Here is a 16,822-nt window from a genome sequence, read left to right on the forward strand (position 1 = left end):
TGTCTTTACCCATGTCAGGTACTAGGAATCAAGGATTAAAATGAAAAGATAAATATAACATAGTCCCTCTTTAGGAAGAGATTATAGTGGAATATTTTTAACTTTCCTCAAATGAGTAATCTGTATTGCTCTAACTGGCTAGAATGTGTAACGTAATACAGTACGTACTATAGGAATACCTGGAGAAGAGGAGAATGGGGAACTTCAGAGGATGTGGCCTTAAGAAGTGGTCTTTCTGATGACAGAATTAGAGGACCGTGCAGACAAAGAAAGCAACGAGAGAGCAAGTGCAAGATTAAGAAAACTCAGGAAACGTTTAGGAAAGACACTCGACGATAGACATACACACATCAAAAACAGGGGGGAAAAGGAGGAGGCGTCTGTCTGGTCCTCCAATCTATCTCTGATGCTCAGCACAATCCCTGCTTCATAATGGAGGCCAAATATGTATCCATTGAACGAATAAATCCAATTCAAGTGCCCTTAAGATACCAGGAAATAAATAGGAGACGGAAGAAGAGCATGCCAAAGCACGCCAAGGTGTTTGAGCCCAATTCAGTAAGCAGGGGCACCGTAGTCTGTCTCCACCTAAAAACTATGAATGATATTGTTGTTGATTACTCACTTCATGATAATTGTTACTAATTAAATACCATAAATCATCATCAATAAAAGAGGGGTTCAAAATTTTGTGGGGGAAAAAATCCCATGATCTTTTCATTCAATTTTTTCACTAACTTTTTGAAGCCCTGTCATACAAGCTCGGTGCCTCTGGAAACCACCGAATGTTTGAAGTGGGCTTCAAACAGTTAACAGAAAATGGAATGAAAGGGAATGAAATTTTTCAGGAACTTTTTTTATCTCTCTCATATTTGGGGCAGGTTGTCTTCAACAGCTGTGGGAATGATTGGATGGGCAAAAATGGCCATATTTCCCATCGGAGTTCTCCACTCTCTGAAAAGCACAAAGTTACCCTCAGGGTGCTGTGCTGAACTGGCCTGTAAACAGAATCTGGGCAGACTTCCTCCAAATTTGATTTTATTTCATTCTGGTTCACAGACGTACTCACGGACTCTTCTTGGATTAAAGATTCCCTACTGATTATCTTTTCTTTCTGCTAATGTTTTCTTTCAGGAAAATGTTAAGCAGTGTACATTGATAAGAAGGATGACACAAAGACTAAATGAAGCACTAGCTACCTTGAGTAAGTAATCAGTGAGCATTCACTTGAAATTGTTGTGCAAAATTACATTTGTTCACATTACTCATAGATTTGATCAACCATGATAGTCTTTTGTGCAGACAATTGCCTCAGGAGCTGACATTAAGGGTAACCTACACACCTGCAGCTTACATCATTTCAGAGGATTTTCACTGTTGACACAGTGAGTGTGATAGGTTTTGGATCAACTTTCCTGAGCCAGAATTCTCAGTGTTTGGGCGGTTAAGAACCTGTAATCCCCCAATGCTGTGACTAAACTGCAATATTATTGTTGTTCTTGTTCTGTGTTGTTGTTCTTGTTAGGGGCTATTGAGTCTGTCACAACTCATGCCGACTCTTTGTATTACAGAATGAAACACTCTGCAGTACTGTAGCATCCTCACAATTACTTGCACGGCAGCCACTGTGTTGATCAATGATGTGTAAGGCCTTTCCTCTTTTTCACTACCCCTCTGTGTTGCCAAGCAAGATAGCCTTCTTCAGAGACTAGTCTCTCCTAACAGCATGTCCAAAGTAATCCTTGCTTCTAAGGAGCATTCTGGTTGTACTTCTTCCAAGATAGATTTGTTGGTTCTTCTGGCAGCCCATGATACTTTGATTCTTCTCAGTCAGCATGTGACTTTGATTGTTTTGTCTTCCTTGGTCAATGTCCAATTGATACATACGGACGAGGTGACTGAAAATGCCATGGCTTGGATCAGGAGCACCTTAGTGCTCAAAGTAACCTCCTTGCTCTTCAATACTTCAAAGAGGTCTTCAGCAGGATATTTACTCAATGCAGTGCATCATTTGATCTCTCGACGGCTGCTGCCATGATCACTGATGGGGATCCAAGCCAGATGAAATCCTTGGCAACTTCACAATTCTCTCTCCTTATCGTGATGCTACCTAATGGTCCAGTGGGGAGGATGTTTTGTTTTCTTTACATTCAGTTATAATCCACAGTGAAGGATACGAGCCTTGATCTTTATCAGTAAGTGCTTCAAGTCTTCCACATGTTCAGCAAGCAAAGTTGTGTCATTTGCATATCTAAGTCTTCCTCCAATTCTAATTCTTCTTCAAATTATCCAATTTCTCTGATTATTTGCTCAACATACAGATTGAATAACTATGGTGAAAAGATACAACCATGACACAAGCCTTTTCGAATTTTAAACCACGCAGTATTCCCTTTTTTTGTTGTTGTTGTTTTTGTTTTAAATCATTTTATTAGGGGCTCATACAACTCTTATCACAATCCATACACACATCAATTGTGTAAAGCGCATTTGTACATTCATTGCCCTCATCATTCTCAAAACATTTTCTCTCCACTTAAGCCCCCGACATTAGGTCCTCATTTTTCCCCTCCCTCCCCGCTCCCCCCTCCCTCGTGAGCCCTTGATAGTTTATAAATTGGTATTTTGTCATATCTTGCCCTGTCCAACGTCTCCCTTCACCCACTTTTCTGTTGTTCGTCCCCCAGGGAGGAGGTCACATATAGTTCCTTGTAATTGGTTCCCTCTTTCCTACCCACTCTCCCTCTACCCTCCCAGTATTCCCTTATTCTGTTTGCAAAACTGCCTCTTGATCCATGTGCAGTTCCACATGAGAGCAATGAAGTGTCCTGGAATTACCATTCTTCTGAGGCTATCCATAGTTTATATGGTTCACGCAGTCAAATGCCTAGTATAGTCAATAAAACACAGGTCAACATATTTCTGGTATTCTCTGCTTCCAAGATCTGTCTGATGTCAGCAATGATATCCTTTGTTTCATGACCTCTTCTGGATTTAGCCTCCACTTCTGTCAGTTCCTCGTCAGTCAACTGCTGCAATCTTTGTTGGATGATGTACAGCAAATTTTTTCTTACATGTGATATTAATGATGTTTTTCTATAATTTGAACATTCGATTGAGTCACCTTTCTTGAGAATGGGTACAAATTTGGATCTCTTTCAGTCAGTTGACCAAGTAAGCTGTCTTCCAAATGTCCTGACATAGATGAGTAAGTGCTTCCAGTGTTTCATCAGCTAGTTGATACATTTTAATTGGTGTGCCATCAAGTCCTGGAGCTTTGATTGTGGCTAATGGTTTCAGTGCAGCTTGAAATTCCTTCATTTAGTATCATTGGTTCTTGCTCATATGCTACCTCTTGAAATGGTGAAATGTTCCTGGTTCATTTTGATACAGTGACTTTGTCTTCTCTCCATCTTCTTTTGATGCTTCCTGCATCATTCAAAATTTATTCCACCGAATCTTTCAATATTGCAACTCAAGGCTTGAATTTTTCTTTGGTTTTTGCCATTTAAGAAATGCTAAGCATGTGCTTCCTTTTGGGGTTTCTAACTGGAGGTCTTTGCAAATTTCATTAAAATACTTTGTCTTCTCAAGCTGTCATTTGAAATGTTCTGTTCAGCTCTTTGACTTTGTCATTTCTTCCACTCACCTTAGCTACTCTGATTATGAGCAAATCGCAAAGTCTCTCTTGATATCTACTTTGATCTTGTCTTTCTTTTCTTTTGTTTTTAACACCGGTAATTTTTGTTTTATTTTTCAGAGAAAAATTCAAGATGAATAATTGTTCAAAATCATAGATTTTGTCTTCACAATAGAGTTTCTCATCAGTCCTCCAGCCTCTCTGAGCACAAATAGACCTGTAATGTACATACGGGAAAACATATTTCGCTCTCATCTAGTAAAGCAGGTTCTGTAGTCAAATTCTGGGCTCTCCTCTGGTCAGACCCCAGTTACTACTGAGTTGAATCTTGAATATAAGCTTTCCTGTAGGTGACCAGCCTTACTACTCTGAGGTCCTTGCTTCCTGTCAATCACACTTATCCCAATGCCAAATTTCCTCATCTCAGGTTTTATTTTTAAGGGCAAAAATGTTTACTAATTTAAAGGAAGCTTTAATGAATGGTACTAAAAATGGAAATATTCCTAACTGGATTCTGGGGGGAAAGCAGGACACAACTTTGAATAAAAGAGAAAAAAATTATTCCTTAAGACAGCAGCTCTCAACTTGTGGGTTGTGACCCCTTTGGGGGTCGAACCCCCCTTTCACAGGGGTCATCCAATTCATAATAGTAGCAAAATTACGGTTATGAAATAGAAACAAAAATAATTTTATGGTTGGGGGGGTCACTACAACATGAGGAACTGTATTAAAGGTCGCAGCATTAGGAAGGTTGAGAACTACTGCCTTAAGGTCTTCGACCCAGATGTGACTGTGTGGAGCCTGATAAATGTTGCAGTACATTGGTAGATGTGGTATTTAGTAGTGAGATGAAGCTAGATGAAAAGTTTTAGTATGAAAAATTATATAACTTTTAGAAAATATTATTTAAGTCATGGTCACAAATCCTTCTTTCAATGTGCTGAAACAATGCTTCTAGCAATTTTTCTTTTCTTTTTCTGTTACCTATTTCCTTTTTTTTAAATTACTGGCTCATACAACTCTTATCACAATCCATACATACATCAATTGTGTAAACCACATTTGTACATTCATTGCCCTCATGAGTCTCAAAACATTAGCTCTCCACTTAAGCGCCTAGCATCAGGTCCTCATTTTTCCCCTCCCTCCCCCCTCCCCTCTCCCTCATGAGCCCTTGATAATTTATAAATTATTATATTGTCATATCTTGCCCCATCCCACGTCTCCCTTCATCCACTTTTCTGTTGTCCGTACCCCATGGAGGAGGTCACATGCAGATCCTTGTAATCAGTTCCCCCTTTCTAACCCACCCTCCCTCCACCCTCCCAGTATTGCCACTCACACCACTGGTCCTGAAGGGATCATCGCCCTGGATTCCCTGTGTTTCCAGTTCCGATCTGTACCAGTGTACATCCTCTGGTGTAGCCAGACTTGCAAGGTCGAATTCGGATCATCATAGTGAGGGGCTGGGGCAGAGGAAACATTTAGGAACTAGAGGAAAGTTGTATTTTCATTGTTGCTACATCACACCCTGACTGGCTCATCTCCTCCCCGAGATCCTGCTGTAAGGAGGTGTCCAGTGGCCTACAAATGGGCTTTGGGTCTCCACTCCACTCCACACTCACCCCTCATTCACTATGGTAAGATTTTTTGTTCTGATGATGCCTGATACCTGATCCCTTCAATACCTTGTGATCTCATCAGCTGGTGTGCTTCTTCCATGTGGGCTTTGTTGCTTCTGAGCTAGATGACTGCTTGCTTACCTTCAAGCCTTTAAGACCCCAGATGCTATATCTTTTGATAGCTGGGCACCATCAGCTTTCTTTGCCACATTTGCTTATGCACCCATTTGTCTGCAGAGATCGTATCATGGAGGTGAGCACCCAAGGGGAGGGTATTGTTTATATCTCTACAGGAAAAGAGGGACCAGACTTCAACCCTATGCTCCAAGATGTGAATGCAACTTGCCGGTGTGGAGTAGGGAGCCAGTGGAGAGGTCTTGGGGGCCCGCCCCAATCCCAACTACTAAGTGGACACCTACCCTTCCCCTCAGAAGAATTTATTTCAAAGGACAACATTGAATCTGTAGCTCTGGGAGAGGGATGTACGTATCTGATCAGAACACACAGGAGCAAATGTATGGACTGTTACAAGAGCTGTAAGAGCCCCCAATAAGAGAAGGACATATCTGATCGGAGCACACAGGAGCAGATGACGGGGGAGGAGGAGAGACTGGAGCACATCCTAGCCCACCAGGCCTTGAGGACGATGTTCCCAATTAGCGCATCCAGTCAACAGAGAGGACCACATGGCTGGCCCCACTAGGAGACATGACGCTGCTCACTGACCCATAGCCCTACAAGGGACAACACCAGAGACACAGTGTGGGAATTGCACCCAATCTGATCCTGCCACACTGAGGCAAAACACTAAGGGGGTGCAACAGAACAGCAAGGAACTGGAGCAGCGAGGTCCCCAGTGAATGCTGAAGGTGGACTTTGGGGCCAGGGCGTGGTGCCCCAACAGACTAGACTGGAAAACACTCCTAAAGGCCAACAAACAATCCTTGAACTAACTACACGCTTTTCTTTCTTGATGTGTTTTGTTTTGTTTTTGTCATTGGTTTGTTGTTGTTGTTTTGTTGTATATTGTTGCTTGGTTTTGCTCTGTCTTGTTTTTGTGCATGTTATTATCTCCGCAGGTCTGTCTAAATAAGATAGGCTGGGTGAACAATCTGGAGAAGAAAACAACGGGACTGGCAGTTCTGGGGCGACATGGGAGATGGGGAGGAGGGGGAAAGGTAGTGGTGTTAACAAGCCCAGCGACAAGGGAACAACAAGTGACCCAAATCGGTGGTGAGGTGGGTGTGGGAGGCCTGGTAGGGCATGATCAAGGGTAATGTAACCAAGAGGAATTGCTGAAACCCCTGTGGGGACTGAGCATGATAGTGGGACAGGAGGAAAGTCAAGGGAAATAGAAGAAAGAGCTGGGAGGCAAAGGGCATTTATAGAGGGCTAGATAAAGGCATGTACATATGTAAATATATTCATATATGAGCAGGGGTAATAGATCTATGTGCATATATTTATAGGTTTAGTATTAAGGTAACAAAAGGACATTGGGCCTCCACTCGAGTATTCCCTCAATGCAAAAATACTTTCTTCTATTAAATTGGCATTCTATGATGCTCACCTTCCCGATACAACCGCTGAAGACAAAGCAGGTGAATAAGCAAATGTGGTGAAGAAAGCTGATGGTGCCTGGCTATCAAAATAGAGTCTGGGGTCTTAAAAGCTTGAAGGTAAACAAGCGGCCATCTAGCTCAGAAGCAACAAAGCCCACATGGAAGAAGACACCAGCCTGTGTGATCATGAGGTGTTGAAGGGATCAGTTGTCAGGCATTATCAGGACAAAAAAATCATATCATTGTGTGCTTCTAGCAATTTCTAATGGCATTATTTTTCTCTAACATAGTCCCAGTCATTGCTGAATATCATATCACTAGAGAACAATTAATGACATCCCTTTTTATTCAGGGCTTCAAAAGTGATAATGATTACCTAACCTCCTATCTCCAACTCCCTTATCCCCACCCTCAAGGCCCCCCATTCTTCACCCCCCCCTTTACATACACACACAAAAGTAACCAGGTAAACAAAAAGCCTATAGATTCCAAGTATTTCACAGGGTTTCCTATACCTTGCAAGACAAGTTCAAAAATGAAAAACATATGTTTCATTTCCAGTGTATGTGTGTTATAATTAGCACCTGGAAATTTTAATTTGTGTCACTCAGAATCTGCCAAGTGCCTAGAGCTTCCCTGGATAATTTTCTTTTTCTTTTTTTTTTTTTTACTAATGAGATTGATTTCATCAAAGCACATATAAGAGTATTCATCATAAAACTAATACAAAACATTTAAAATACCACTGGAATTGAATGAATCTCATTCAATTAATGTAATATAAAAATCTTGAATGGCTATCTTTAAATTATACACTTAAAAACAGTACACTAGGAGTTTTTTGTAAATTTTAATATCTTCTAACATATTTGCAGCTGACAGTGATGGTTCATGTGTTAATTCTTGCCACCTTTTTCATTTTGATCATTGTTTGTACCAGATAATTGGCCTTTTGGAGGTGAGAATTAGGGTTGTATAACCCACAATGGGAAAATCTCCATCAATGAGATCAAGTTCACATAAGGGAAGCATAGCAGACCAAACTGTCTTAATTTGACCACAGAGAAAAATTTCCCCAACACAACGATGATGCCCAGCTCCAAATGGCACTGAAGCAAACGGCTCTCCTGATACTGGGTTATCCTGTAAGAAACAATCGAAATGAAGGTCCCGATGTTCTGATCATGCATCTTTCAGTCTATGGTTGACAGCGGGAGACATCCACACCTGGAGGTCTGGAGGAATAGCAGAGCCTTCCAAAGTCTGGGGTGTTCTGGTCACTCATTCTCATCATGGTTATGATGGGAAGTCTAAGCTTTCATATTTCCCTAATCCAGAGATCAAGCAAATTCCGACCCTTAAGCTGCTCATAGCAAAAGAGACAGATCCTCTCCACAGAGGGTTTTCTGTTCTAAGTAAGTTTCCTTGAAGCACATTGTCTCCAGCCAAAAAGAAGCTCATCCAAGCAATGGTAGTGGATGTGTGCTCCCCTCCAACAGCAGTCCAATAAGTACCTGGCTATTTCATGATCTGTTAGAGCAAATCCATCTATGTACGTAGAATCTAGAAAAGTTTGAATCACATTATCAACTTTTTCCTCTGACGGCCTGTGTTTCTGAATTGCCTTACAGAAAATATTCTTGATCTCTTGATGAGCTCTGTCCCTGCATCTAAAATTTGGCAAAGGCAGCCTACCTAAAGGCAACCAACCTGGCAACAACCAGGCTGCATGGCTAAAACTCCCATCCAAATTTGCATACAGCTGTGCCACCTTCTCGTTCAGTTGTCTTATGATTTCCTTTCCATGTAAACAATGTCAATGGCTAGCTGTTAAAAGGATGAGTTCAGAGTTTCAAATCAATTTTTTCTCCATTTTCTTTCCCAACATTTAAAGGATTCCTTTGCTTTTTGTTCTATGGAAACATGCTCTCTACAAGGGGCTATGTTGCGGCTACTTTTTAATATTGTCTTCTGTTCCAAGAAAACGGAGTCGGGCACATCACATGGCAACTCCCTTTCCACACACAGGTGTCGTCAGATGCCTGTAGACAACTTCTGCATTCAGACCATCCCTTTTACTGTTAAAAAGCTGTGCTGCGGCACCATTCCCCGGAAGGTAAGTAACCATCTTGCCCACCACAGTGAAACTAAATATAGGTCCATAGTTCTCATAGGCACTTTTTAGGAATTCCATTGGACTTTTCCCGAAGGCAATTGCATGACCAAGGAATGGCATTGGAAAGAAAATGTATAGTGGACTTTTTGCCCTGACCGGCAGCTGGGCCCGGTGGCTGATGTACTGAAGCAGCTAAACCAGAAAGAGAGTGAAGATCAGCAACATGGACAGGAGGCTGCCCCGTCACCTACTCCATCGCCTGCCCCAGCACAGACCCATCTGCCTGCAGCAGGCTCAGCAACACCTGCCCAGCTGCCACTGCCACTTCAGCCCACCAAAGACACTAGAGGTTGGGGGGCCTCCACATCTTGGATTTGATGGAGCTGTACAAGCCAGCAGAGGGGCATCGGGAAGCAGCTCCATCCCCCAGCTTTCTTGTTCTTGTCTTTTTAAGGACCTTTCACTTTCTCATGCATGTTATTCTTGATGTCACCCCACAGCTCAGCAAGTCTTCTGTCATTAGTTTTCAATGTGTCAAATGTGTTCTTGAAATGTCCCTACAACTCTGTGAGATATTCTCAAGGTCGTATGTGGCTCTTGTGGGCCTGTTTCAATTTTCTTTAACTGCTACCTGAACTTAATATAAACAAATGATCACCTGTTCCACCGTCAGCTGCTCGCCTGGTTTTAGGTGTTGATGTTGAGCTTCTCCATACTCTCTTCCCACATATTTAGTCAATCTGATATCTATATATTCTATATATTAATTAATAATATAGAATATATAGATTCTATATATTCCTTCTGGAGAAGTTCACATGTATAGTCACCTTTTGTGTCATTGAAAAGAAGATATTTGTGATGAAGTCATTTGTCTTACAAACTTCTATCATGCGATCTTCAGCATTGTTTCTGTCACCAGGACCATATTTCCCAACTACTCTCTGTTCCTCTTTGTTTCCAACTTTTGCACTCCAATAGAAAAAGATTATAAATGCATCTTGAATGCAGGTTTCATCCATTTCTGTCAGAAGTTGGTAGAATTCTTCAGTTTCTTTATCACTAGCTTTATTGGTTTAGACATAAATTTGAATAGTAATTTTATTGATTGGATTTTCTTGAATGCAGATAGATATTATCCTGTCACAGACAGCACTGTACTTCAATATAGATTTTGAAATGTCCTTTATGACTATAATACAATGCTGTTCCTCTTGATTATGTAATTCCCAGTATAGTAAACCATATGATGATCTGATTCACAATGGCCAATACCAGTCCATTTCATCCCACTAATGCCTAAAATTTCAATCTTTAAGGTTTCCCGTTTCATTTTTTACACCTTTCAGCTGTTTCTTCCCATTTTGAGTCATGCCCCATCAGCAAATGAAGCTCCCAAAGCCTTCACTCATGAAGGCTTTCTTCTATCCATGTCACTATGGTCCACTCTGCTTTAAGCATGCTTGTTTTTATCTGGATCTAGATGCTGTATCTGGCTCATTAACCTCTGGTTCTTTGGATTTCAGCCAATAGCCTGTCGTGTTGTTGCTAGGTGCCATAGCATCAGTTCCAACTCATAGCTAAGTACAACAAAATGAAATACTGCCAGTTCTGTGCTATACTTGAAATTGTTCTCATGTATGACCCCACTGTGACAGGTACTGTGTCAATCCATCTTCTCGAGGGCCTACCTTTTTTTCACTGCCCTTACTTTACCAAGATGATGTCCTTCTCCAGAGACTAGTCTCTCCTTCAACATGCCCAAACTACGTGAGGCAAAATCTTGCAACCCTTGCCTCTAAAGAACATTCCAGTTGTACATTTTCCATGACAGATTGTGGGTTATTCTGGCATTTCCAGGATATTTTCAATCATCTTTGCCAGCAACACAGTCCAATTTCATTGATTTTTCTCAGGTCTTCCTTTTTCAATATCCAGCTTTTATGGATATGGGACAATTGAACATATCATGGCTTAAGTCAGGTGCACCTTGGTCCTCAAAGTAACATTCTTGCTCTTCAGCATGTTAAAAAGTTTTGTGCAGCAGATTTACCCAATGCAATGCATCATTTGCTCTCCTGTCTGCTGCTTCCATGAACATTGATTGCGGATCCAACAGGATGAAATACTCAACAATTTCAATACTTTCTCCACTTTTCACAATGCTACTTACTGGTCTAGTTGTGGATATATTTGGGGTTTTTTTATGTTAAGTTGTAATCCGTACCGAAGGCTGCAATCTTTGGTCTTCAACAGCAAGTGCTTTAAATCCTCCTCCCGTTCAGCAGAGGAGATTGAGTCACCTGCATTTCTAAGATTATTAACAATCCTGCTGCCGTATTCTTCTTCCTGTCATCCAGCGTCTCTGTTCATGTGCTCAACATACACATTGAATAAGTATAGTGCGAGGCTATAACCTTGACACACGTTTCCTGATCTTTAATCATGCAGAATTCTCTTGTTCAGTTCACACAATTGCCTCTTGAGCTGTGTATAGGTTCCAAATGACCATAATGAAGTGTTCTGGAATTCCTATTCTTCTCAAGGCTGCCCATAGTTTTTATGGTCCATGCAGTCGAATGCCTTAGCGTAGTCGATAAAATACAAGTTAGCATCTTTCTGATATTCTCTGCTTTCAGCCAAGATACATCTGATATCAGCCATGATATTCCTTGTTCCATATCCTCTTCTGAATCCAGCCTCAACCTCTGGCAGCTCCTTGAATGATTTTCAGCAAAGTTTTATTTGCATATGATATCAATGATTTTGTTCTATAATTTGAACATTCTATTGAGTCATCTTTCTTTGGAAAAGGTACAAATATGAATTTCTCTGAGGCAGTTGGCCAACTAACTCTCTTCCAAGTTTCCTGGCATAAACTATTGTGTACTTCCAGTGCTTCATCAGCTTGCTGACATATTTCATCGGTACACTGTCAGTTCATGGAACTTTGTTTGGAGCTAACGCTTTCAGTGCAGCTTGAACATCTTCCTTCTGTACCATTAGTTCTTGCTCATATGCTATCTCATGAAATGGTTGAATGTTAAGTTGTTCTCTTGGGTAAAGTTACTTTGTGTATTCTTTCCATCATTTTTTAGTGTTTCTTGCATCATTCAATATTCAATATTTTGTCCATAGAAGCTTTCAGTGTTGCAATTTGAGGCTTTAATTTGCTCAGCAGCCACTATCTTGTAGTCTTCCTACCAATTTTGGGTTAATCAGCCCCTGAAGCTAAGAGAGTTAGAAGCCTCCAGCCTAATCTTGGAACATGCCTGTACTGCCCACTTCTACAATTATGAGGACTATATTTTGAAATAAATTTAATATGGATTGTGAAGGGACCAAAAATCCTGTCTTAGAAGAAGTATGACCAGAACGCTCCTTAGAAGCAAAAATAGTAAGACTTTCTTGTATGTACTTTGGACATGCTGTCAGGAAAGATCGGACCCTGGAGAAGTGCATTTGGTCAAGTGTTTGGTAAAGTAGAGGGGCATTGAAAAGAGGAAGGCCCTCAATGAGATGGATTGATACAGTGATTCCAAGAAAGGGCTCAAGCATGAGAGCAATCATGAGGGTGGCACGGGACTGGGCAGTGTTTCCTTCTGTTAAACATGAAAGCTAGGGGTTTTAACTGACTGGATGGCAACTAACAGATAGACAGACAGATGATAGATAGATAGATAGATAGATAGATAAATAGATAGATAGATAGATAGATAGATAGATAGATGATAGATAGATTGATAGACAGATAGATAGATGATATAGATATAGATATAGATTTAGATATAGATACAGATAGACACACCTAAGACTCACTAGCTTTGTTTCTCTAGACAACCTAGATTAAGATAGTGGTCATGGACAGAGCTCTCTCATAACCTTTACCAAACTTATATTTGCATTTCCAAATGCGCTTAAAGTTGCATTTTTGTGAGTGGTATTACAATATGACATATGTTGGTTGACAGACCCATTCAGGCACTAATAAGGCAATAAGAGCATATGGATTTTATTTTATTTCGAGCACTAAACTAGCTGCATGAACTTATAAAGTTCCTTAACTTCCCTGGGCTTATTTCCAAAAGGAGAAGAAAATGAGGCCCCTTTTTAGCTCTTACTGTGCTTTCTACACTTTAAGCACATTACAGTAGGGGGAAAAATTACATGACTTAAAAAAAACCCAAACTTCAAAGCTAGTTATTTTCAACTCTGAATATGTTTAAATAGAAAAGCCCTTTCACAAAAAATGTACTAAGAATGTTCATTGAACAAAATGGGTTTGGGTCATCCTGAGAAAGCTGTCAGTCAAGGTCAGAACAGATCACTTTCCTCCACGAGGCTGGAAGCACAGGTGGAAATATCAGAAGTCATGGAGACGGGAATCTGCTACTGGTCCTCCCCTTTGCCTTTCCCTGGGGTGGATATTGGCATGCCTCGCCTTGTCCCCTTACAGCAGAAGAAGCGTTGAAGTGTTGACATCTTCACACAGGGTAGTTTTTCATAGATGAGGAACCAGGCATCTATCTCTCTGCACCTTACTCAGCCCACGAAGGCACCCTCTGATTGTGTCATGTTTGTTTAAACAAGGCTGAGTCAAGAACAGGCATGTGAAAATTAGAGTTTGACATATGGGTAAACCAATAAACCAATTTTCAGAGTTTGCTTTGAAAGAAATCAAAGAGGATTTTCATTTTAATAAAAAAGGTAATAAAAGTTGTATTTTTCATCGTTGCTACATCGCACCCTGTCTGGCTCGTCTCCTCCCCGAAACTCCTGTGCAAGAGGATCTCCAGTGGCCTACAAATGGGCTTTGGATCTTCACTCCGCACTCCCCCACTCATTGGCTATGGTAAGATTTTTTTGTTCTGATGATACCTGATACTTAATCCCTTTGACGCCTTGTGATTGCACAGGCCGGTGTGCTTCTTCCATGTGGGCTTTGTTGCTTCTGAGCTAGATGGCCACTTGTTAACCTTCAATCCTTTAGGACCCCAGACACTATTTCTTTTCATAGCCGGGCACCATCAGCTTTCTTCATCCTCCGCCCCCCACTATCATGATCCCAATTCTACCTTGCAAGTCTGGCTAGACCAGAGGGTGTACACTGGTATAGATAGGAACTGGAAACATAGGAAATCCAGGGCGATGATCCCTTCAGGACCAGTGGTGTGAGTGGTGATACTGGGAGCATAGAGGGAGAGTGGGTTGGAAAGGGGGAACCAATTACAAGGATCTACATGTGACCTCTTCCCTGGGGGGTGGACAACAGAAAAGTGGGTGAAGGGAGACATCAGACAGGGCAAGATATGACAAAATAATAATTTATAAATTATCAAGGGCTCCTGAGGGAGTGGGGAGCGGGTAGGGAGGGGTAAAAAGAGGGCCTGATGCCAGGGGCTTAAGTGGAGAGCAAATGTTTTAAGAATTATGAGAGCAATGAATGTACAAATATGCTTTACACAATTGATGTATGTATGGGTTGTGATAAAAGTTGTATGAGCCCCTAGTAAAACTATTTAAAAATAAATAAATAAATAAATAAAATAATTTTTAAAAAGTAATAAAAGAAGTTAGTATCCCATGTTTGGTTGTAGTGAGTTATTTAATGAACATCCCAAGTTGCAGGAATGGTATCACCAAACTCCTTGCCCAGGAAATGCATTCAGCATCTCAGCATCATGCTGACATACCTTGGACCTGTGTCTGTATTATGTTAGTATTATTTTAATATATATGTGTGTGTGTGTTAGTAATATTGTAGATTTTGTTACAACTATTGTAGGTTTATTACTAGTATTGTAGCTTTTACATGTTATTTGGTAGGTTATTAATTGGACCTGGGAACACCCCAAAATGTTTCCCTTATAAATTAATATTAACATTCCACTTTTGAATGGGGAAGGGGGGTTGTAGTCGGCCAATGGCTGACATATAAATCTAGATGGCCAACCTCTTGCCTCAAGGTGGGATTAACTGAGTCACAATGTGTGTTCCAGAACGTTCCCAAAGGATTAGACCAAAGCTAGGCTCCAGCCGGGATGACAGTCTTGCTATCTTCCTTTCTCTGCCTTGTCCTGCTTTTCTCCCTCCTCTTCCTTCTTCTGAGATCACTCCCTCAATAAGTCTTGTAAATCCCTGCCTCAAGATCTACTTGTCAGGAATCTGATCAAAGAAATAGGGTATGGGAACATTTACCTGATGCTCCGTCTTTTCTTATATAATCTTCATAACCCTTTGAGGTAGATTTCATGATCTTCAGTTACTAAACAGCAAACAGGAGTAGAGATTTACCCAAAGTCATTCATAAATAAGAGAGATTAAAACCAGGTCCAGAGACAATACTCAACCCTACACCTCACCTCCTGACTTCTTTGTGTTGTAGTGACATCACTCCAACCCTGTGTTTCAGGAATCAACACAGACTAAGGAATCAGTACAGATGACAGCTAGCATTCATTGTGCGTCCCAGAGGATATCAGCCCAACTTTGGTCTAAATAAGGGACCCCTGTGGTATAGTGGTCATCCTTTGAGCTGCAATCTGCAACTGCCTATGGGCAGTTGGAAAGAACCCACAGCTCTGCAGGAGAAAGACGGGGCTTTGTATTCCTACAAACAGTTACAGTCTTGGAAACCCACAGTGGGTCGCTATGGGTCAGGGTCCATTCAATGGCAGTGAAAGAGTTTGGTCTATTTCTTATCAATCAGCACTACTGGATCTACTCACCTGGCTCAGGCTGAGGGTCACAGGAAGTTGTACCTGAAATCCCAGTCTTTCATTCAATAAGCATATATTGTATACCTACTAGATACCTGGTACTAGTCTAGACTCTACTGTTGCAGTAGTGAATAAAAAAGATTCTTATTCTGACAGAGGTTTTGTTTCGATTTTGTTTTTTTCATTCACTTTCTAACCTATTGTCATTGAGTGGATTCTAACTCGTAGAGACCCTAAATAACCGAGTGGTACTGCTCCCATAGGGTTTCCATGACTGTATCATTTACAGAAGTAGGCTACCACATCTCTCTTCCACAGAGCAACTAGTGAGTTCAAACTGCCAACCTTTCCATTAGCAGCTGAGCATCTAGCCACCGCACCATCAGAGTTCCTTCGTTCACTGTAGAGATTATTGTAAATTATCCATAACTGAAAAGATCCCTTAGCTCCCATGATCCTAGGGACCAACTAAAGTCAAATAGTTCATTTGATATGGCATTTCACAGAAAAGCCCACTAATTCCACAAGCCCCTCCAGCAAGCAGACCAAAATCTCTATGTACTCATATAAATTTCGAGAGCCAACGTCACAAACGGGTCTAGGAACTGAACTTATGTTTTATTTGGTCAGCCTAGGTCCTTTATGTTTACCGACCTTTGTGAATTTGGGTATACAGTACCAAGCAAGAATCAATATGTTCAGTCCACCTCGGTCAGAGGCCAGTCTCATAGAAAAGACTTACTCTGATTATTTGAAACACATGGGCTCTGTGAAGGGAACCATATGGGATATTGTTGGCCTAATAAACTGATAGGCAGTGTGAATATTAGCAAGAACAGGAAACCACTACCTACCCCACCTATGCTGGAGGAAGAGTGGGTGGCAGAGATGGGAGGAGTGATTGGGGTCATCCCAGTGGTAGCTGGGATCATAGTGAGCCTCTCTCACAGACTGGGTACTTGAGGTGATATTTCAGCTGGTGGAGGCATTATATGAGATAGAGGCAGGCCTAGAAATAGCCTGACTTCTATCCTCACCACCCCCAAATCTCCCTCCCACGAGTGCCTCCATTGGAAGGCTCCAGGCAGAAGCCAGCTGACAAGGGAGCCTTGGAACTGCAAGGGTCAGTCCTCACAATTCAGAAGAGAGCTGGAGGAATTGGA

General features: G+C 41.3%; 1 pseudogene; it reads right to left on the reverse strand.

Moving 5' to 3' along the window:
- Positions 1–7,739: 7,739 nt before the first annotated feature.
- The window catches only part of LOC101663696, a 60,157-nt pseudogene continuing 51,074 nt past the window's right edge, over positions 7,740–16,822 (reverse strand).

This window comes from Echinops telfairi, unplaced genomic scaffold (genome assembly GCF_000313985.2).
Source record: "Echinops telfairi isolate 266 unplaced genomic scaffold, ASM31398v2 ScPeMD7_70;HRSCAF=299, whole genome shotgun sequence".
Taxonomy (NCBI): domain Eukaryota; kingdom Metazoa; phylum Chordata; class Mammalia; order Afrosoricida; family Tenrecidae; genus Echinops; species Echinops telfairi.